Source organism: Apteryx mantelli, chromosome 33 (assembly GCF_036417845.1).
Source record: "Apteryx mantelli isolate bAptMan1 chromosome 33, bAptMan1.hap1, whole genome shotgun sequence".
NCBI lineage: Eukaryota > Metazoa > Chordata > Aves > Apterygiformes > Apterygidae > Apteryx > Apteryx mantelli.
The window spans coordinates 667,087-684,185 of NC_090010.1; positions in this window are offsets into that span (position 1 = coordinate 667,087).

The following is a 17,099-nucleotide window of genomic DNA, read 5'->3' on the forward strand; positions in this document are numbered from 1 at the left end:
TTCTTTGCTAGGCGCCCAAGGAACACGGCGCTTTGCTTGACGGCGACGGCACGCGGAGCTTTGCTAGGCGGCGAGGGCGAGAAGGGACGCGGCGCTTTCTTAGGCGGCGAGGCGGCGAAGGCACGCGCTGCTTTGCTAGGCGCCCAAGGCAGACGACGCTTTGCTAGGCAGCGAGGCGGCGAACGCACAAAGCGATTTGCTCGGCGGTCATTCGCTGCCTCGCACAAGAGCTAACCACTGTGCATGTTGGCTGTCTCACAAACAAGGAGCCTGCTGCGTCTCTTCGCTGCCTCGCCAACAAGCAAACCGCTGCATCTCTTCGCTGCCTCACCAGCAAGCAAAGCACTCGATCTGCTCGCCGCCTCGCCAGCATGCAAAGCGCCGCGTCTCTTCGCCGCCTCGCAAACTAAACGCTGCATCTGTTCACTGCCTCGCCAAAAAGCAGACTGCCGCGTGCATTCGCTGACTGGCAGAAAGCAAAGCACGGCGCCTGTTCGCCGCCTGGCCAACAAGCAAAGCGCTCCATCTCTTCGCTGCCTCGCAAACGAAGGAAGCGCTGCGTGCCTTCGGCGCCTAGCAAAGCAGCGCGTGCCTTCGCCGCCTGGCCGCCTAAGAAAGCGCTGCGTCCCTTCTCGCCCTCGCCGCCTAGCAAAACGCCGTGTCCCTTCGCCGCCTCCCAAATCGCTTCGTGCCTTCGCCGCCTAGCAAAGCGCCTAGCAAAGCGTCCTCAGCCTTCGCTGCCTAGCAAAGCTCCACGTCCGCTCGCCGCCTAGCAAAGCACTGTGTGCCCTCACCGCCTCGCACAGCGCTGCGTGCCTTCGGCGCCCGGCAAAGCGCTGAGTGCCTTCGGCGCCTGGCAAAGCACTGCGTGCCCTCGCCGCCTCGCACAGCGCTGCGTCCTTGGGCGCCTGGCAAAGCGCTGCGTGCCTTCGGCGCCTCGCCGCCTAGCAAGGCGCCCGAGCCCGTCGACCACGATCAAATGGCTGCGCGCCTTCGCTGCCTCGTGCCTTAGCAAAGCGCCGCGTGCCCTCGGCGCCTACAAAAGCGCCGTGTCCCTTCGGCGCTCCTACGGCGTTTGCTAAGCGGCGAGGCGGCGAAGGGACGCAGCGCTGTGTGAGGCGGCGAAGGCAAGCAGCGCTTTGCTAGGCGGCGAGGCGGCGAAGGGACGAAGCGATTGGGGAGGCGGTGAAGGGACACGGCGCTTTGTTGGGCGGCGAGGGCGAAAAGGCACGCAGCGCTTTCTTAGGCGGCGAGGCGTCGACGGCACGCGCTGCTTTGCTAGGCGCCGAAGGAACACGGCGCTTTGCTAGGCGGCGACGGCACGCGCAGCTTTGCTAGGCGGCAAGGCGGTGAAGGCACACGGCGCTTTCTTAGGCGGCGAGGCGGCGAAGGCACGCGCTGCTTTGCTAGGCGCCGAAGGCACGCCGCGCTGTGTGAGGCGGCGAAGGCACGCACTGCTTTGCCAGGCGCCGAAGGCACGCAGCGCTTTGCTAGGCTGCGATGCGGCGAGGCGCCGAGCGCAGGCACTTCTTTGCTAGGCGCCCAAGGAACACGGCGCTTTGCTTGACGGCGACGGCACGCGGAGCTTTGCTAGGCGGCGAGGGCGAGAAGGGACGCGGCGCTTTCTTAGGCGGCGAGGCGGCGAAGGCACGCGCTGCTTTGCTAGGCGCCCAAGGCAGACGACGCTTTGCTAGGCAGCGAGGCGGCGAACGCACAAAGCGATTTGCTCGGCGGTCATTCGCTGCCTCGCACAAGAGCTAACCACTGTGCATGTTGGCTGTCTCACAAACAAGGAGCCTGCTGCGTCTCTTCGTTGCCTCGCCAACAAGCAAACCGCTGCATCTCTTCGCTGCCTCACCAGCAAGCAAAGCACTCGATCTGCTCGCCGCCTCGCCAGCATGCAAAGCGCCGCGTCTCTTGGCCGCCTCGCAAACTAAACGCTGCATCTGTTCACTGCCTCGCCAAAAAGCAGACTGCCGCGTGCATTCGCTGACTGGCAGAAAGCAAAGCACGGCGCCTGTTCGCCGCCTGGCCAACAAGCAAAGCGCTCCATCTCTTCGCTGCCTCGCAAACGAAGGAAGCGCTGCGTGCCTTCGGCGCCTAGCAAAGCAGCGCGTGCCTTCGCCGCCTGGCCGCCTAAGAAAGCGCTGCGTCCCTTCTCGCCCTCGCCGCCTAGCAAAACGCCGTGTCCCTTCGCCGCCTCCCAAATCGCTTCGTGCCTTCGCCGCCTAGCAAAGCGCCTAGCAAAGCGTCCTCAGCCTTCGCTGCCTAGCAAAGCTCCACGTCCGCTCGCCGCCTAGCAAAGCACTGTGTGCCCTCACCGCCTCGCACAGCGCTGCGTGCCTTCGGCGCCCGGCAAAGCGCTGAGTGCCTTCGGCGCCCGGCAAAGCGCTGAGTGCCTTCGGCGCCTGGCAAAGCACTGCGTGCCCTCGCCGCCTCGCACAGCGCTGCGTCCTTGGGCGCCTGGCAAAGCGCTGAGTGCCTTCGGCGCCTGGCAAAGCACTGCGTGCCCTCGCCGCCTCGCACAGCGCTGCGTCCTTGGGCGCCTGGCAAAGCGCTGCGTGCCTTCGGCGCCTCGCCGCCTAGCAAGGCGCCCGAGCCCGTCGACCACGATCAAATGGCTGCGCGCCTTCGCTGCCTCGTGCCTTAGCAAAGCGCCGCGTGCCTTCGGCGCCTACAAAAGCGCCGTGTCCCTTCGGCGCTCCTACGGCGTTTGCTAAGCGGCGAGGCGGCGAAGGGACGCAGCGCTGTGTGAGGCGGCGAAGGCAAGCAGCGCTTTGCTAGGCGGCGAGGCGGCGAAGGGACGAAGCGATTGGGGAGGCGGTGAAGGGACACGGCGCTTTGTTGGGCGGCGAGGGCGAAAAGGCACGCAGCGCTTTCTTAGGCGGCGAGGCGTCGACGGCACGCGCTGCTTTGCTAGGCGCCGAAGGAACACGGCGCTTTGCTAGGCGGCGACGGCACGCGCAGCTTTGCTAGGCGGCAAGGCGGTGAAGGCACACGGCGCTTTCTTAGGCGGCGAGGCGGCGAAGGCACGCGCTGCTTTGCCAGGCGCCGAAGGCACGCCGCGCTGTGTGAGGCGGCGAAGGCACGCACTGCTTTGCCAGGCGCCGAAGGCACGCAGCGCTTTGCTAGGCTGCGATGCGGCGAGGCGCCGAGCGCAGGCACTACTTTGCTAGACGCCCAAGGAACACGGCGCTTTGCTTGACGGCGACGGCACGCGGAGCTTTGCTAGGCGGCGAGGGCGAGAAGGGACGCGGCGCTTTCTTAGGCGGCGAGGCGGCGAAGGCACGCGCTGCTTTGCTAGGCGCCCAAGGCAGACGACGCTTTGCTAGGCAGCGAGGCGGCGAACGCACAAAGCGATTTGCTCGGCGGTCATTCGCTGCCTCGCACAAGAGCTAACCACTGTGCATGTTGGCTGTCTCACAAACAAGGAGCCTGCTGCGTCTCTTCGCTGCCTCGCCAACAAGCAAACCGCTGCATCTCTTCGCTGCCTCACCAGCAAGCAAAGCACTCGATCTGCTCGCCGCCTCGCCAGCATGCAAAGCGCCGCGTCTCTTCGCCGCCTCGCAAACTAAACGCTGCATCTGTTCCCTGCCTCGCCAAAAAGCAGACTGCCGCGTGCATTCGCTGACTGGCAGAAAGCAAAGCACGGCGCCTGTTCGCCGCCTGGCCAACAAGCAAAGCGCTCCATCTCTTCGCTGCCTCGCAAACGAAGGAAGCGCTGCGTGCCTTCGGCGCCTAGCAAAGCAGCGCGTGCCTTCGCCGCCTGGCCGCCTAAGAAAGCGCTGCGTCCCTTCTCGCCCTCGCCGCCTAGCAAAACGCCGTGTCCCTTCGCCGCCTCCCAAATCGCTTCGTGCCTTCGCCGCCTAGCAAAGCGCCTAGCAAAGCGTCCTCAGCCTTCGCTGCCTAGCAAAGCTCCACGTCCGCTCGCCGCCTAGCAAAGCACTGTGTGCCCTCACCGCCTCGCACAGCGCTGCGTGCCTTCGGCGCCCGGCAAAGCGCTGAGTGCCTTCGGCGCCTGGCAAAGCACTGCGTGCCCTCGCCGCCTCGCACAGCGCTGCGTCCTTGGGCGCCTGGCAAAGCGCTGCGTGCCTTCGGCGCCTCGCCGCCTAGCAAGGCGCCCGAGCCCGTCGACCACGATCAAATGGCTGCGCGCCTTCGCTGCCTCGTGCCTTAGCAAAGCGCCGCGTGCCCTCGGCGCCTACAAAAGCGCCGTGTCCCTTCGGCGCTCCTACGGCGTTTGCTAAGCGGCGAGGCGGCGAAGGGACGCAGCGCTGTGTGAGGCGGCGAAGGCAAGCAGCGCTTTGCTAGGCGGCGAGGCGGCGAAGGGACGAAGCGATTGGGGAGGCGGTGAAGGGACACGGCGCTTTGTTGGGCGGCGAGGGCGAAAAGGCACGCAGCGCTTTCTTAGGCGGCGAGGCGTCGACGGCACGCGCTGCTTTGCTAGGCGCCGAAGGAACACGGCGCTTTGCTAGGCGGCGACGGCACGCGCAGCTTTGCTAGGCGGCAAGGCGGTGAAGGCACACGGCGCTTTCTTAGGCGGCGAGGCGGCGAAGGCACGCGCTGCTTTGCTAGGCGCCGAAGGCACGCCGCGCTGTGTGAGGCGGCGAAGGCACGCACTGCTTTGCCAGGCGCCGAAGGCACGCAGCGCTTTGCTAGGCTGCGATGCGGCGAGGCGCCGAGCGCAGGCACTTCTTTGCTAGGCGCCCAAGGAACACGGCGCTTTGCTTGACGGCGACGGCACGCGGAGCTTTGCTAGGCGGCGAGGGCGAGAAGGGACGCGGCGCTTTCTTAGGCGGCGAGGCGGCGAAGGCACGCGCTGCTTTGCTAGGCGCCCAAGGCAGACGACGCTTTGCTAGGCAGCGAGGCGGCGAACGCACAAAGCGATTTGCTCGGCGGTCATTCGCTGCCTCGCACAAGAGCTAACCACTGTGCATGTTGGCTGTCTCACAAACAAGGAGCCTGCTGCGTCTCTTCGCTGCCTCGCCAACAAGCAAACCGCTGCATCTCTTCGCTGCCTCACCAGCAAGCAAAGCACTCGATCTGCTCGCCGCCTCGCCAGCATGCAAAGCGCCGCGTCTCTTCGCCGCCTCGCAAACTAAACGCTGCATCTGTTCACTGCCTCGCCAAAAAGCAGACTGCCGCGTGCATTCGCTGACTGGCAGAAAGCAAAGCACGGCGCCTGTTCGCCGCCTGGCCAACAAGCAAAGCGCTCCATCTCTTCGCTGCCTCGCAAACGAAGGAAGCGCTGCGTGCCTTCGGCGCCTAGCAAAGCAGCGCGTGCCTTCGCCGCCTGGCCGCCTAAGAAAGCGCTGCGTCCCTTCTCGCCCTCGCCGCCTAGCAAAACGCCGTGTCCCTTCGCCGCCTCCCAAATCGCTTCGTGCCTTCGCCGCCTAGCAAAGCGCCTAGCAAAGCGTCCTCAGCCTTCGCTGCCTAGCAAAGCTCCACGTCCGCTCGCCGCCTAGCAAAGCACTGTGTGCCCTCACCGCCTCGCACAGCGCTGCGTGCCTTCGGCGCCCGGCAAAGCGCTGAGTGCCTTCGGCGCCTGGCAAAGCACTGCGTGCCCTCGCCGCCTCGCACAGCGCTGCGTCCTTGGGCGCCTGGCAAAGCGCTGCGTGCCTTCGGCGCCTCGCCGCCTAGCAAGGCGCCCGAGCCCGTCGACCACGATCAAATGGCTGCGCGCCTTCGCTGCCTCGTGCCTTAGCAAAGCGCCGCGTGCCTTCGGTGCCTACAAAAGCGCCGTGTCCCTTCGGCGCTCCTACGGCGTTTGCTAAGCGGCGAGGCGGCGAAGGGACGCAGCGCTGTGTGAGGCGGCGAAGGCAAGCAGCGCTTTGCTAGGCGGCGAGGCGGCGAAGGGACGAAGCGATTGGGGAGGCGGTGAAGGGACACGGCGCTTTGTTGGGCGGCGAGGGCGAAAAGGCACGCAGCGCTTTCTTAGGCGGCGACGGCACGCGCAGCTTTGCTAGGCGGCAAGGCGGTGAAGGCACACGGCGCTTTCTTAGGCGGCGAGGCGGCGAAGGCACGCGCTGCTTTGCTTAGGCGCCGAAGGCACGCCGCGCTGTGTGAGGCGGCGAAGGCACGCACTGCTTTGCCAGGCGCCGAAGGCACGCAGCGCTTTGCTAGGCTGCGATGCGGCGAGGCGCCGAGCGCAGGCACTTCTTTGCTAGGCGCCCAAGGAACACGGCGCTTTGCTTGACGGCGACGGCACGCGGAGCTTTGCTAGGCGGCGAGGGCGAGAAGGGACGCGGCGCTTTCTTAGGCGGCGAGGCGGCGAAGGCACGCGCTGCTTTGCTAGGCGCCCAAGGCAGACGACGCTTTGCTAGGCAGCGAGGCGGCGAACGCACAAAGCGATTTGCTCGGCGGTCATTCGCTGCCTCGCACAAGAGCTAACCACTGTGCATGTTGGCTGTCTCACCAACAAGGAGCCTGCTGCGTCTCTTCGCTGCCTCGCCAACAAGCAAACCGCTGCATCTCTTCGCTGCCTCACCAGCAAGCAAAGCACTCGATCTGCTCGCCGCCTCGCCAGCATGCAAAGCGCCGCGTCTCTTCGCCGCCTCGCAAACTAAACGCTGCATCTGTTCACTGCCTCGCCAAAAAGCAGACTGCCGCGTGCATTCGCTGACTGGCAGAAAGCAAAGCACGGCGCCTGTTCGCCGCCTGGCCAACAAGCAAAGCGCTCCATCTCTTCGCTGCCTCGCAAACGAAGGAAGCGCTGCGTGCCTTCGGCGCCTAGCAAAGCAGCGCGTGCCTTCGCCGCCTGGCCGCCTAAGAAAGCGCTGCGTCCCTTCTCGCCCTCGCCGCCTAGCAAAACGCCGTGTCCCTTCGCCGCCTCCCAAATCGCTTCGTGCCTTCGCCGCCTAGCAAAGCGCCTAGCAAAGCGTCCTCAGCCTTCGCTGCCTAGCAAAGCTCCACGTCCGCTCGCCGCCTAGCAAAGCACTGTGTGCCCTCACCGCCTCGCACAGCGCTGCGTGCCTTCGGCGCCCGGCAAAGCGCTGAGTGCCTTCGGCGCCCGGCAAAGCGCTGAGTGCCTTCGGCGCCTGGCAAAGCACTGCGTGCCCTCGCCGCCTCGCACAGCGCTGCGTCCTTGGGCGCCTGGCAAAGCGCTGCGTGCCTTCGGCGCCTCGCCGCCTAGCAAGGCGCCCGAGCCCGTCGACCACGATCAAATGGCTGCGCGCCTTCGCTGCCTCGTGCCTTAGCAAAGCGCCGCGTGCCTTCGGCGCCTACAAAAGCGCCGTGTCCCTTCGGCGCTCCTACGGCGTTTGCTAAGCGGCGAGGCGGCGAAGGGACGCAGCGCTGTGTGAGGCGGCGAAGGCAAGCAGCGCTTTGCTAGGCGGCGAGGCGGCGAAGGGACGAAGCGATTGGGGAGGCGGTGAAGGGACACGGCGCTTTGTTGGGCGGCGAGGGCGAAAAGGCACGCAGCGCTTTCTTAGGCGGCGACGGCACGCGCAGCTTTGCTAGGCGGCAAGGCGGTGAAGGCACACGGCGCTTTCTTAGGCGGCGAGGCGGCGAAGGCACGCGCTGCTTTGCTTAGGCGCCGAAGGCACGCCGCGCTGTGTGAGGCGGCGAAGGCACGCACTGCTTTGCCAGGCGCCGAAGGCACGCAGCGCTTTGCTAGGCTGCGATGCGGCGAGGCGCCGAGCGCAGGCACTTCTTTGCTAGGCGCCCAAGGAACACGGCGCTTTGCTTGACGGCGACGGCACGCGGAGCTTTGCTAGGCGGCGAGGGCGAGAAGGGACGCGGCGCTTTCTTAGGCGGCGAGGCGGCGAAGGCACGCGCTGCTTTGCTAGGCGCCCAAGGCAGACGACGCTTTGCTAGGCAGCGAGGCGGCGAACGCACAAAGCGATTTGCTCGGCGGTCATTCGCTGCCTCGCACAAGAGCTAACCACTGTGCATGTTGGCTGTCTCACCAACAAGGAGCCTGCTGCGTCTCTTCGCTGCCTCGCCAACAAGCAAACCGCTGCATCTCTTCGCTGCCTCACCAGCAAGCAAAGCACTCGATCTGCTCGCCGCCTCGCCAGCATGCAAAGCGCCGCGTCTCTTGGCCGCCTCGCAAACTAAACGCTGCATCTGTTCACTGCCTCGCCAAAAAGCAGACTGCCGCGTGCATTCGCTGACTGGCAGAAAGCAAAGCACGGCGCCTGTTCGCCGCCTGGCCAACAAGCAAAGCGCTCCATCTCTTCGCTGCCTCGCAAACGAAGGAAGCGCTGCGTGCCTTCGGCGCCTAGCAAAGCAGCGCGTGCCTTCGCCGCCTGGCCGCCTAAGAAAGCGCTGCGTCCCTTCTCGCCCTCGCCGCCTAGCAAAACGCCGTGTCCCTTCGCCGCCTCCCAAATCGCTTCGTGCCTTCGCCGCCTAGCAAAGCGCCTAGCAAAGCGTCCTCAGCCTTCGCTGCCTAGCAAAGCTCCACGTCCGCTCGCCGCCTAGCAAAGCACTGTGTGCCCTCACCGCCTCGCACAGCGCTGCGTGCCTTCGGCGCCCGGCAAAGCGCTGAGTGCCTTCGGCGCCTGGCAAAGCACTGCGTGCCCTCGCCGCCTCGCACAGCGCTGCGTCCTTGGGCGCCTGGCAAAGCGCTGCGTGCCTTCGGCGCCTCGCCGCCTAGCAAGGCGCCCGAGCCCGTCGACCACGATCAAATGGCTGCGCGCCTTCGCTGCCTCGTGCCTTAGCAAAGCGCCGCGTGCCCTCGGCGCCTACAAAAGCGCCGTGTCCCTTCGGCGCTCCTACGGCGTTTGCTAAGCGGCGAGGCGGCGAAGGGACGCAGCGCTGTGTGAGGCGGCGAAGGCAAGCAGCGCTTTGCTAGGCGGCGAGGCGGCGAAGGGACGAAGCGATTGGGGAGGCGGTGAAGGGACACGGCGCTTTGTTGGGCGGCGAGGGCGAAAAGGCACGCAGCGCTTTCTTAGGCGGCGAGGCGTCGACGGCACGCGCTGCTTTGCTAGGCGCCGAAGGAACACGGCGCTTTGCTAGGCGGCGACGGCACGCGCAGCTTTGCTAGGCGGCAAGGCGGTGAAGGCACACGGCGCTTTCTTAGGCGGCGAGGCGGCGAAGGCACGCGCTGCTTTGCCAGGCGCCGAAGGCACGCCGCGCTGTGTGAGGCGGCGAAGGCACGCACTGCTTTGCCAGGCGCCGAAGGCACGCAGCGCTTTTCTAGGCTGCGATGCGGCGAGGCGCCGAGCGCAGGCACTTCTTTGCTAGGCGCCCAAGGAACACGGCGCTTTGCTTGACGGCGACGGCACGCGGAGCTTTGCTAGGCGGCGAGGGCGAGAAGGGACGCGGCGCTTTCTTAGGCGGCGAGGCGGCGAAGGCACGCGCTGCTTTGCTAGGCGCCCAAGGCAGACGACGCTTTGCTAGGCAGCGAGGCGGCGAACGCACAAAGCGATTTGCTCGGCGGTCATTCGCTGCCTCGCACAAGAGCTAACCACTGTGCATGTTGGCTGTCTCACAAACAAGGAGCCTGCTGCGTCTCTTCGCTGCCTCGCCAACAAGCAAACCGCTGCATCTCTTCGCTGCCTCACCAGCAAGCAAAGCACTCGATCTGCTCGCCGCCTCGCCAGCATGCAAAGCGCCGCGTCTCTTCGCCGCCTCGCAAACTAAACGCTGCATCTGTTCACTGCCTCGCCAAAAAGCAGACTGCCGCGTGCATTCGCTGACTGGCAGAAAGCAAAGCACGGCGCCTGTTCGCCGCCTGGCCAACAAGCAAAGCGCTCCATCTCTTCGCTGCCTCGCAAACGAAGGAAGCGCTGCGTGCCTTCGGCGCCTAGCAAAGCAGCGCGTGCCTTCGCCGCCTGGCCGCCTAAGAAAGCGCTGCGTCCCTTCTCGCCCTCGCCGCCTAGCAAAACGCCGTGTCCCTTCGCCGCCTCCCAAATCGCTTCGTGCCTTCGCCGCCTAGCAAAGCGCCTAGCAAAGCGTCCTCAGCCTTCGCTGCCTAGCAAAGCTCCACGTCCGCTCGCCGCCTAGCAAAGCACTGTGTGCCCTCACCGCCTCGCACAGCGCTGCGTGCCTTCGGCGCCCGGCAAAGCGCTGAGTGCCTTTGGCGCCTGGCAAAGCACTGCGTGCCCTCGCCGCCTCGCACAGCGCTGCGTCCTTGGGCGCCTGGCAAAGCGCTGCGTGCCTTCGGCGCCTTGCCGCCTAGCAAGGCGCCCGAGCCCGTCGACCACGATCAAATGGCTGCGCGCCTTCGCTGCCTCGTGCCTTAGCAAAGCGCCGCGTGCCCTCGGCGCCTACAAAAGCGCCGTGTCCCTTCGGCGCTCCTACGGCGTTTGCTAAGCGGCGAGGCGGCGAAGGGACGCAGCGCTGTGTGAGGCGGCGAAGGCAAGCAGCGCTTTGCTAGGCGGCGAGGCGGCGAAGGGACGAAGCGATTGGGGAGGCGGTGAAGGGACACGGCGCTTTGTTGGGCGGCGAGGGCGAAAAGGCACGCAGCGCTTTCTTAGGCGGCGAGGCGTCGACGGCACGCGCTGCTTTGCTAGGCGCCGAAGGAACACGGCGCTTTGCTAGGCGGCGACGGCACGCGCAGCTTTGCTAGGCGGCAAGGCGGTGAAGGCACACGGCGCTTTCTTAGGCGGCGAGGCGGCGAAGGCACGCGCTGCTTTGCTAGGCGCCGAAGGCACGCCGCGCTGTGTGAGGCGGCGAAGGCACGCACTGCTTTGCCAGGCGCCGAAGGCACGCAGCGCTTTGCTAGGCTGCGATGCGGCGAGGCGCCGAGCGCAGGCACTTCTTTGCTAGGCGCCCAAGGAACACGGCGCTTTGCTTGACGGCGACGGCACGCGGAGCTTTGCTAGGCGGCGAGGGCGAGAAGGGACGCGGCGCTTTCTTAGGCGGCGAGGCGGCGAAGGCACGCGCTGCTTTGCTAGGCGCCCAAGGCAGACGACGCTTTGCTAGGCAGCGAGGCGGCGAACGCACAAAGCGATTTGCTCGGCGGTCATTCGCTGCCTCGCACAAGAGCTAACCACTGTGCATGTTGGCTGTCTCACAAACAAGGAGCCTGCTGCGTCTCTTCGCTGCCTCGCCAACAAGCAAACCGCTGCATCTCTTCGCTGCCTCACCAGCAAGCAAAGCACTCGATCTGCTCGCCGCCTCGCCAGCATGCAAAGCGCCGCGTCTCTTCGCCGCCTCGCAAACTAAACGCTGCATCTGTTCACTGCCTCGCCAAAAAGCAGACTGCCGCGTGCATTCGCTGACTGGCAGAAAGCAAAGCACGGCGCCTGTTCGCCGCCTGGCCAACAAGCAAAGCGCTCCATCTCTTCGCTGCCTCGCAAACGAAGGAAGCGCTGCGTGCCTTCGGCGCCTAGCAAAGCAGCGCGTGCCTTCGCCGCCTGGCCGCCTAAGAAAGCGCTGCGTCCCTTCTCGCCCTCGCCGCCTAGCAAAACGCCGTGTCCCTTCGCCGCCTCCCAAATCGCTTCGTGCCTTCGCCGCCTAGCAAAGCGCCTAGCAAAGCGTCCTCAGCCTTCGCTGCCTAGCAAAGCTCCACGTCCGCTCGCCGCCTAGCAAAGCACTGTGTGCCCTCACCGCCTCGCACAGCGCTGCGTGCCTTCGGTGCCCGGCAAAGCGCTGAGTGCCTTCGGCGCCCGGCAAAGCGCTGAGTGCCTTCGGCGCCTGGCAAAGCACTGCGTGCCCTCGCCGCCTCGCACAGCGCTGCGTCCTTGGGCGCCTGGCAAAGCGCTGAGTGCCTTCGGCGCCTGGCAAAGCACTGCGTGCCCTCGCCGCCTCGCACAGCGCTGCGTCCTTGGGCGCCTGGCAAAGCGCTGCGTGCCTTCGGCGCCTCGCCGCCTAGCAAGGCGCCCGAGCCCGTCGACCACGATCAAATGGCTGCGCGCCTTCGCTGCCTCGTGCCTTAGCAAAGCGCCGCGTGCCTTCGGCGCCTACAAAAGCGCCGTGTCCCTTCGGCGCTCCTACGGCGTTTGCTAAGCGGCGAGGCGGCGAAGGGACGCAGCGCTGTGTGAGGCGGCGAAGGCAAGCAGCGCTTTGCTAGGCGGCGAGGCGGCGAAGGGACGAAGCGATTGGGGAGGCGGTGAAGGGACACGGCGCTTTGTTGGGCGGCGAGGGCGAAAAGGCACGCAGCGCTTTCTTAGGCGGCGAGGCGTCGACGGCACGCGCTGCTTTGCTAGGCGCCGAAGGAACACGGCGCTTTGCTAGGCGGCGACGGCACGCGCAGCTTTGCTAGGCGGCAAGGCGGTGAAGGCACACGGCGCTTTCTTAGGCGGCGAGGCGGCGAAGGCACGCGCTGCTTTGCTAGGCGCCGAAGGCACGCCGCGCTGTGTGAGGCGGCGAAGGCACGCACTGCTTTGCCAGGCGCCGAAGGCACGCAGCGCTTTTCTAGGCTGCGATGCGGCGAGGCGCCGAGCGCAGGCACTTCTTTGCTAGGCGCCCAAGGAACACGGCGCTTTGCTTGACGGCGACGGCACGCGGAGCTTTGCTAGGCGGCGAGGGCGAGAAGGGACGCGGCGCTTTCTTAGGCGGCGAGGCGGCGAAGGCACGCGCTGCTTTGCTAGGCGCCCAAGGCAGACGACGCTTTGCTAGGCAGCGAGGCGGCGAACGCACAAAGCGATTTGCTCGGCGGTCATTCGCTGCCTCGCACAAGAGCTAACCACTGTGCATGTTGGCTGTCTCACCAACAAGGAGCCTGCTGCGTCTCTTCGCTGCCTCGCCAACAAGCAAACCGCTGCATCTCTTCGCTGCCTCACCAGCAAGCAAAGCACTCGATCTGCTCGCCGCCTCGCCAGCATGCAAAGCGCCGCGTCTCTTGGCCGCCTCGCAAACTAAACGCTGCATCTGTTCACTGCCTCGCCAAAAAGCAGACTGCCGCGTGCATTCGCTGACTGGCAGAAAGCAAAGCACGGCGCCTGTTCGCCGCCTGGCCAACAAGCAAAGCGCTCCATCTCTTCGCTGCCTCGCAAACGAAGGAAGCGCTGCGTGCCTTCGGCGCCTAGCAAAGCAGCGCGTGCCTTCGCCGCCTGGCCGCCTAAGAAAGCGCTGCGTCCCTTCTCGCCCTCGCCGCCTAGCAAAACGCCGTGTCCCTTCGCCGCCTCCCAAATCGCTTCGTGCCTTCGCCGCCTAGCAAAGCGCCTAGCAAAGCGTCCTCAGCCTTCGCTGCCTAGCAAAGCTCCACGTCCGCTCGCCGCCTAGCAAAGCACTGTGTGCCCTCACCGCCTCGCACAGCGCTGCGTGCCTTCGGCGCCCGGCAAAGCGCTGAGTGCCTTCGGCGCCTGGCAAAGCACTGCGTGCCCTCGCCGCCTCGCACAGCGCTGCGTCCTTGGGCGCCTGGCAAAGCGCTGCGTGCCTTCGGCGCCTCGCCGCCTAGCAAGGCGCCCGAGCCCGTCGACCACGATCAAATGGCTGCGCGCCTTCGCTGCCTCGTGCCTTAGCAAAGCGCCGCGTGCCCTCGGCGCCTACAAAAGCGCCGTGTCCCTTCGGCGCTCCTACGGCGTTTGCTAAGCGGCGAGGCGGCGAAGGGACGCAGCGCTGTGTGAGGCGGCGAAGGCAAGCAGCGCTTTGCTAGGCGGCGAGGCGGCGAAGGGACGAAGCGATTGGGGAGGCGGTGAAGGGACACGGCGCTTTGTTGGGCGGCGAGGGCGAAAAGGCACGCAGCGCTTTCTTAGGCGGCGAGGCGTCGACGGCACGCGCTGCTTTGCTAGGCGCCGAAGGAACACGGCGCTTTGCTAGGCGGCGACGGCACGCGCAGCTTTGCTAGGCGGCAAGGCGGTGAAGGCACACGGCGCTTTCTTAGGCGGCGAGGCGGCGAAGGCACGCGCTGCTTTGCCAGGCGCCGAAGGCACGCCGCGCTGTGTGAGGCGGCGAAGGCACGCACTGCTTTGCCAGGCGCCGAAGGCACGCAGCGCTTTTCTAGGCTGCGATGCGGCGAGGCGCCGAGCGCAGGCACTTCTTTGCTAGGCGCCCAAGGAACACGGCGCTTTGCTTGACGGCGACGGCACGCGGAGCTTTGCTAGGCGGCGAGGGCGAGAAGGGACGCGGCGCTTTCTTAGGCGGCGAGGCGGCGAAGGCACGCGCTGCTTTGCTAGGCGCCCAAGGCAGACGACGCTTTGCTAGGCAGCGAGGCGGCGAACGCACAAAGCGATTTGCTCGGCGGTCATTCGCTGCCTCGCACAAGAGCTAACCACTGTGCATGTTGGCTGTCTCACAAACAAGGAGCCTGCTGCGTCTCTTCGCTGCCTCGCCAACAAGCAAACCGCTGCATCTCTTCGCTGCCTCACCAGCAAGCAAAGCACTCGATCTGCTCGCCGCCTCGCCAGCATGCAAAGCGCCGCGTCTCTTCGCCGCCTCGCAAACTAAACGCTGCATCTGTTCACTGCCTCGCCAAAAAGCAGACTGCCGCGTGCATTCGCTGACTGGCAGAAAGCAAAGCACGGCGCCTGTTCGCCGCCTGGCCAACAAGCAAAGCGCTCCATCTCTTCGCTGCCTCGCAAACGAAGGAAGCGCTGCGTGCCTTCGGCGCCTAGCAAAGCAGCGCGTGCCTTCGCCGCCTGGCCGCCTAAGAAAGCGCTGCGTCCCTTCTCGCCCTCGCCGCCTAGCAAAACGCCGTGTCCCTTCGCCGCCTCCCAAATCGCTTCGTGCCTTCGCCGCCTAGCAAAGCGCCTAGCAAAGCGTCCTCAGCCTTCGCTGCCTAGCAAAGCTCCACGTCCGCTCGCCGCCTAGCAAAGCACTGTGTGCCCTCACCGCCTCGCACAGCGCTGCGTGCCTTCGGCGCCCGGCAAAGCGCTGAGTGCCTTCGGCGCCTGGCAAAGCACTGCGTGCCCTCGCCGCCTCGCACAGCGCTGCGTCCTTGGGCGCCTGGCAAAGCGCTGCGTGCCTTCGGCGCCTCGCCGCCTAGCAAGGCGCCCGAGCCCGTCGACCACGATCAAATGGCTGCGCGCCTTCGCTGCCTCGTGCCTTAGCAAAGCGCCGCGTGCCCTCGGCGCCTACAAAAGCGCCGTGTCCCTTCGGCGCTCCTACGGCGTTTGCTAAGCGGCGAGGCGGCGAAGGGACGCAGCGCTGTGTGAGGCGGCGAAGGCAAGCAGCGCTTTGCTAGGCGGCGAGGCGGCGAAGGGACGAAGCGATTGGGGAGGCGGTGAAGGGACACGGCGCTTTGTTGGGCGGCGAGGGCGAAAAGGCACGCAGCGCTTTCTTAGGCGGCGAGGCGTCGACGGCACGCGCTGCTTTGCTAGGCGCCGAAGGAACACGGCGCTTTGCTAGGCGGCGACGGCACGCGCAGCTTTGCTAGGCGGCAAGGCGGTGAAGGCACACGGCGCTTTCTTAGGCGGCGAGGCGGCGAAGGCACGCGCTGCTTTGCTAGGCGCCGAAGGCACGCCGCGCTGTGTGAGGCGGCGAAGGCACGCACTGCTTTGCCAGGCGCCGAAGGCACGCAGCGCTTTGCTAGGCTGCGATGCGGCGAGGCGCCGAGCGCAGGCACTTCTTTGCTAGGCGCCCAAGGAACACGGCGCTTTGCTTGACGGCGACGGCACGCGGAGCTTTGCTAGGCGGCGAGGGCGAGAAGGGACGCGGCGCTTTCTTAGGCGGCGAGGCGGCGAAGGCACGCGCTGCTTTGCTAGGCGCCCAAGGCAGACGACGCTTTGCTAGGCAGCGAGGCGGCGAACGCACAAAGCGATTTGCTCGGCGGTCATTCGCTGCCTCGCACAAGAGCTAACCACTGTGCATGTTGGCTGTCTCACCAACAAGGAGCCTGCTGCGTCTCTTCGCTGCCTCGCCAACAAGCAAACCGCTGCATCTCTTCGCTGCCTCACCAGCAAGCAAAGCACTCGATCTGCTCGCCGCCTCGCCAGCATGCAAAGCGCCGCGTCTCTTGGCCGCCTCGCAAACTAAACGCTGCATCTGTTCACTGCCTCGCCAAAAAGCAGACTGCCGCGTGCATTCGCTGACTGGCAGAAAGCAAAGCACGGCGCCTGTTCGCCGCCTGGCCAACAAGCAAAGCGCTCCATCTCTTCGCTGCCTCGCAAACGAAGGAAGCGCTGCGTGCCTTCGGCGCCTAGCAAAGCAGCGCGTGCCTTCGCCGCCTGGCCGCCTAAGAAAGCGCTGCGTCCCTTCTCGCCCTCGCCGCCTAGCAAAACGCCGTGTCCCTTCGCCGCCTCCCAAATCGCTTCGTGCCTTCGCCGCCTAGCAAAGCGCCTAGCAAAGCGTCCTCAGCCTTCGCTGCCTAGCAAAGCTCCACGTCCGCTCGCCGCCTAGCAAAGCACTGTGTGCCCTCACCGCCTCGCACAGCGCTGCGTGCCTTCGGCGCCCGGCAAAGCGCTGAGTGCCTTCGGCGCCTGGCAAAGCACTGCGTGCCCTCGCCGCCTCGCACAGCGCTGCGTCCTTGGGCGCCTGGCAAAGCGCTGCGTGCCTTCGGCGCCTCGCCGCCTAGCAAGGCGCCCGAGCCCGTCGACCACGATCAAATGGCTGCGCGCCTTCGCTGCCTCGTGCCTTAGCAAAGCGCCGCGTGCCCTCGGCGCCTACAAAAGCGCCGTGTCCCTTCGGCGCTCCTACGGCGTTTGCTAAGCGGCGAGGCGGCGAAGGGACGCAGCGCTGTGTGAGGCGGCGAAGGCAAGCAGCGCTTTGCTAGGCGGCGAGGCGGCGAAGGGACGAAGCGATTGGGGAGGCGGTGAAGGGACACGGCGCTTTGTTGGGCGGCGAGGGCGAAAAGGCACGCAGCGCTTTCTTAGGCGGCGAGGCGTCGACGGCACGCGCTGCTTTGCTAGGCGCCGAAGGAACACGGCGCTTTGCTAGGCGGCGACGGCACGCGCAGCTTTGCTAGGCGGCAAGGCGGTGAAGGCACACGGCGCTTTCTTAGGCGGCGAGGCGGCGAAGGCACGCGCTGCTTTGCCAGGCGCCGAAGGCACGCCGCGCTGTGTGAGGCGGCGAAGGCACGCACTGCTTTGCCAGGCGCCGAAGGCACGCAGCGCTTTTCTAGGCTGCGATGCGGCGAGGCGCCGAGCGCAGGCACTTCTTTGCTAGGCGCCCAAGGAACACGGCGCTTTGCTTGACGGCGACGGCACGCGGAGCTTTGCTAGGCGGCGAGGGCGAGAAGGGACGCGGCGCTTTCTTAGGCGGCGAGGCGGCGAAGGCACGCGCTGCTTTGCTAGGCGCCCAAGGCAGACGACGCTTTGCTAGGCAGCGAGGCG